The following is a 5953-nucleotide window of genomic DNA, read 5'->3' on the forward strand; positions in this document are numbered from 1 at the left end:
TTCTAAATAAATTGATAGATAAATAAATAAATAAAATTTCATAAAATGAAATTTATTTTTTAAATAAGATATGCAATATTAGAATTTAAACCATTGATATGAATTAACTTTTTTTTTTAGAGTTACATAATTTTGTAAGGTCTCACATCGGTTGGGGAGAGGAACGAAACATGCCTTATAAGGGTGTGAATACCTCTTTCTAGCATAACGCGTTTTGACGAGTGAGTGTGGATGGTTTCGGCTATCATCCCTATCACCAAAGACAAAACTGTGAGGACTTGTGTGCCAAAACAGACAATATCGTACTAGTGAGTGGTTTGAACTGTTACAAATTTAATATGTGAATTTTGGAGATTAATGCTAGATTAATTATATAGATGTTATATTCTTTATGATATTTTTTTATGTTGTTATAGATGACATGACAAGTTTATATGAAACATAAAAGCTCATATGTTATTCATTTATTATAATTCTATTTTGGACTTTTCTTTAATATATTATTCGAACTTCAAACACTTATTTAAGTAAAGAAGTGAACTAATCACTCGATTAATTTAATTTGGTTATATAAAAAGTGTTTTTATAAGTAAAAAATTAATAAATGATATTGACATGGATGTTATGACCGTTTAGTTATTAAGTCGGTAATGATTGTTATTAAACTCATTAGGTTAGGTATAATAATTATAATTAATTTATTATAATGTCATTCTGTCAATAATTATAACACTAATATTTTAAAAGTTTAATTACTCTGTTGGTCCTTATAATTTCGTAAAATTTTCAATTAAGTCCCTATATTTTTTTTCTTTTTAATTGGGTCCCTATACTAAATTTTTTTTCAATTAAGTCCATCTTAGTAGTAATTGGCTTAATTTTATAGGGACCCAACTAAAAAAGAAATTGGTATAGGGACCTAAATAAAAGAAAAAAAAGTATAGGGACCAATTAAAAAAAAAAGAGGCCTGCTACACATACAAGTCTTTTTGGCTTACAAGTCTTACAAGTTGGTACAAGCCCAACAAAAAGCACGCATTACACTCCCACATTCAAGAGTAAATAAACGCACGTTATTCAACCACTTCCTGTTTCCAAAGCGCGCTACTCACCATGGATTATAAATGACTCTTCTTCTTCTTCCTCCATAAAAATGAGTTTCTTGCCAAATTTGAAGATAATGGAACTTCAGAAATACACCCAAACGATTACAGAAATACACTCAAACGATTACAGAAATACACCCAAAGAATTACAGAAATACACCCAAACAGTTACAGGATTTCACCCAAACGATTATAGAAATACACCCAAAGGATTACAGAAATACACCCAAAGGATTACAAAAACTACACCCAAATGATTTAAGAAATACACCCAAAATTCGTTGAAGTACACCTTATGCATAATTCAGAACTCTTTCTCTTTCTCCTCCTCATCTTCTGATGCTTCTTCTTCTTCAAAAATGATTTCAGAGCTTGATGTCAAAAAACAATGGAAATCGAGAATAACGAAGAAAGAAAACAGAGAGAAAAGCACGTAAATGAAGAAGGAGAAAGAGAAGGCAAGAAACGAAAGAAAAGAAGAAAAAGAAGAATAAGAGGAAGAAGAACGTGCAGCAAGAAGAAGAAGGTGCAGTGAAAACATGCAGTAACGGTTGAAGAAGGAGAAAGAGAAGGCAAGAAACGAAAGAAAAGAAGAAGAAGAAGAAGAAGAGGAAGAGGAAGAAGAACGTGCAGCAAGAAGAAGAAGAAGAAGGTGCAGTGAAAACGTGCAGTAATGGTTGAAGAAAGAGAAAGAGAAGGCAAGAAACGAAAGAAAAGAAGAAGAAGAAGAAGAAGAAGAGGAAGATGAAGAAAAACGTGCGCAAGAAGAAGAAGAAGGGGCACTTGTAAAGACTTGTATAAAAAAATGCTTGTATGTGGAGAATTTCTCTAAAAAAAATTGGTGCAATGACTCAATTAAAAGGAAAAAAAGTATAGCGACCTAATTGAAAATTTCGCGAAACTATAGGAACCAACAGAGTAATTAAACCTATTTTAAATATATGTAAGATTGTAAGTTAACACTTTTAAGTAAGTTAACACTAATATCAAGATTCTGCATGACTTTAAACGATGCGTTGGTGTCGAGGTGGTTGTTGCTATAGACGGTGGTGGTGAGCTGCGACGGTGAAGACAAAGGGGTGTAGTGGGGTCTGCATGGCCGGCGACGGGGCAGCAGGAAGGAGGATGCGCGGGGCTGCTGCGCTGCGATCTGACGTTGCTACGGAATTCAAGCGGGACGAGGATATGCTTCGACGGCGTCGGCGGGAGGCTGGGCGGCGTCGGAACAAACGGCGGGGAGATGCAGCGGCGCAGGGATGAGTCTGCGGCGGCGAGAAAGTTGTCGTGGACTGGAGATCACAAATGGAGAATGGGAGGTTAGCGTGATATTGGTAATAAATGTACTAATTGTGATTTGGTTTCATTGCTAATCCTTATTTTTCAAATTTTAAAATTTGAAATTAAAAATAATTAATTAATAATTTGATTTATAATTATAATTTTATTTTTCTTTTTTACTCCATTGTTCATATTATTTACAATTATCATTGTTTTCCTATGGTGGAAACTCAGGTGCAGTTGACTTCACGTGAAGTTGATAGCTGAAAGCCATTAGATGATCTGACTAATTTGACTAAATTTTTATCTAACAGCTCTCAGCTATCAAATGGCTTAAAATGACTTAAAATACCCTTTATTCTATGCAAAACAATTTTAAAAAATGGCTTAAAAAATATTAGGAATACTATAAAAGTTTGTAATATTCTAATAATTTAGGTAAATACTAGTTATAACTATTTTTTTTTATTTTTAAATTATTATTGACTATGTAGAGTATTTCTTTAATGTCCTAAGTCATTAGGACATTACAAATTTTTATAGTACTCCTAACATCTTTTAAGCCATTTTTTAAAATTATTTTGTATAGAATAAAATATTTTTTTTGTGGTATAATTTAAATAAATTTATTTAAAAATTTTATTAAAAAATATCCATGAACTATTAAAAATGGGCAAAAGAGTATTGTATGAAATTCGAATTCACAACTCATTAATATTTTAAAGAAGTCTCGTAATTAAATATTTTGTTAGCTTTTTTTAATGCATGGAATAAAATATATATATTTTAATTATTAATTTTTTTAATCAATTATTAATTTTTTAATAAAAGAATGGACAGAATTAAATCATGAGTAATTCGAATCTGGCCAATTCGAATTACTATGTGTAGCGTGTGTGATGTAATTCGAATCACAAATCAGGTTGATTCGAATTAGTGGGTGTGTGCGTGTGTGAGTAGTTCGAATCAGTGTGATTCGAATTACATGTAATTAGAGTTCGAATTAGACTGATTCGAACTATATATAAATGACTCTTGGTTGATTCATAAACCAGTTTTTGGTTTGGCGGATTTATGTAATTTTTTCCTCCCCTTAGCTTAATATAGTAATTTGCCCTAGTTTTATATTTGACTCTCATTTTAATTTCAATATGATGAGTTTGGAAAACTCTAAATTAATATCAGTGATGACTAAACATTATTAATATAATTAATTACAAATTATTAAATTAATCTTGAATTAAATGATGAACAAAATAATTTTGCAATGCAGGTTTTCTTATTGGGCTGAACAGAAAAGAAGAATTATTACAAGCTCAATACGCTTAAAACCATTCAGCCTTGATGTTAAAATTATTGTAATAATGGTGGCTGAAACAAGTATTTTATTAAATGGGCCAGCAATTGTGATACAAACCCAATTAAAAGTCTTGGTATGAGACCAAATATGCTTGGTCCGAAATTAAAAGGAAATGGGGCACAATATTGTTTTATCCATTTAACAAATGAAACCCATTCCTTCACTACAAGAAAAAGGCGTATTTGTAACAAAAAATATTGTTACAAAACGTCAAAATTTTGAAACAAAAATTTTTTGTAACAAAAAAAGGGTCCATTGCAGTAAGTCCCGTTACAAAAAGTTTTTGTAACGAAAAATGGAACTATTACAATTCAGTACCATATTTTGTAACAATTTTTTCTGATACAAAAAACCAGAAACCGTTACAAAAGTGATAACAAATTTGATTTTGAAGGTATTTTTCGTGACAGTCAATTTTTTTCCTATCAAAAAATTTTGTTACAAAATGTAACATGATTTTGTAACATTTTTTTCTTTAGTTACGAAAGCAAATTAATTATTTTGTAACTTTTTTTATTACAAATTACATGCATAATTTACTAAATTATTTTTTAAATTAACTAATATATTAACGCTTTTAATAAATAAGTTTACATGTATATAATATGCAAAAACATACATAAGTCAAATAAGATCCTTTTAGCTAAAATTGTCTTGAAACAAAATAACATTAGCTAGTGAGTACATTAATTAGTTCAACCAAAACATAAAAGTTCTAACATAAAAGTTCAACCAAAACATAAAAGTTCAACCAAAACATAAAAGTTCTAACATAGATTAGTGTCTCTATGCATCAAAACATTCTTGAGCCCTCAAGGTAGCATATGGTCACCATTTCAGCACTCCTGTAAATAAGAAAAACCGAAACAAAAAAGTTAGAAACAAGATATAACACTAATTATAATTTTTCCACTAATTTTTTCCACTAACTTACATGAATGGTGATTAATTTGCCTTCAGGGCTCCACACAGCCTGCAAATTTTTCCTTTCCTTTTGCAAAGAATGCAAATCTCTCTTGTACTTCTCCAATCTCAATCTATGCTGCACCAACATAAAATTCAATATAGTATCAAGCTTATATTCTATCCTTTAACTCCCCTCCCTATAAACTCCCATATACCGCATATTGCAGTAATTTATCCCTCAAGAAACCTAGTCCAACATTTTTCCCCCAAAAAAATAGATAAACCCAATCATAACATTACAAAAACTCTGCTCCATGACACCATGAACACAAGATCAAACATGCAAAATAACATAATGTAAACTCTAATAATGCTTTTCATGCTTTTACACTCACAAAGTTCCATACAAAGAAAGTGAGATTCATGTCAAAACACCAAATTATAGCATAAAAGATAAAGCACCATATCTCTTTTACTTTATTTGGCATTTTTAGTTCTAGCCATGTTTCAAAACATGACAAAGCATTCCCTAACCATAGCCACACCAGACTTTTTCTCCTTCAACGCTGCTCCCACAATACTCTATGAAATCTTGCATCTGAAAAAAGAGACAGTGGACAGTTTTTATGACCTCTCCACACAAAACACAATTTGAGAACTCTTCCAAAATAATATCAAGTCTAGCCAACTTTTCCCTTGTACTGAGTTTTTCATGCAAAACAAAATATATATACTAGACTTTATTCAAAATTAAAAATATGTAGATAAATTAGGGACAAGATGTGAAAGATAATATTACAAACTATCAAAAGAAAAATAACATGTTATTCTCAGTAACAATTATTTATCATAAAGCAGCATAATATAGGGACACGATGCAAAGCTTCATAGTGCACACTTAATAAAGGAAAAGAAAGCTAAGAAACACACAAGTCAACATGTTTGCAATATCAAAGTCCTTTCAGGTAAACAAATAATGTAAATCATCCCCCTCCCTCAAACAAAAGCTCTTTATCACTTGGTGCAAAGCAGCCAAAGTGGGATGGTTGACAGAAACATAAATGAGAATGAAAATAAGAATAAGATGAACCACAAAATTTGATTCTTCTCATATTTTTACAGAATCATACTATAAAGTTTCATAAGACAGATTTGACATGTGATGACAACAAAATCGATCATCTCACAATTATAACAATATATAATATATGCTGATTACTTATCCAGTAACTTAATAATAAATTTGAAATTTAAGATCATCTTTAGAGTTAGGACAAAAGAAAAAGAAAAACTTTGACAACAA

The sequence above is a fragment of the Arachis ipaensis genome, chromosome B05, assembly GCF_000816755.2.
Source record: "Arachis ipaensis cultivar K30076 chromosome B05, Araip1.1, whole genome shotgun sequence".
NCBI lineage: Eukaryota > Viridiplantae > Streptophyta > Magnoliopsida > Fabales > Fabaceae > Arachis > Arachis ipaensis.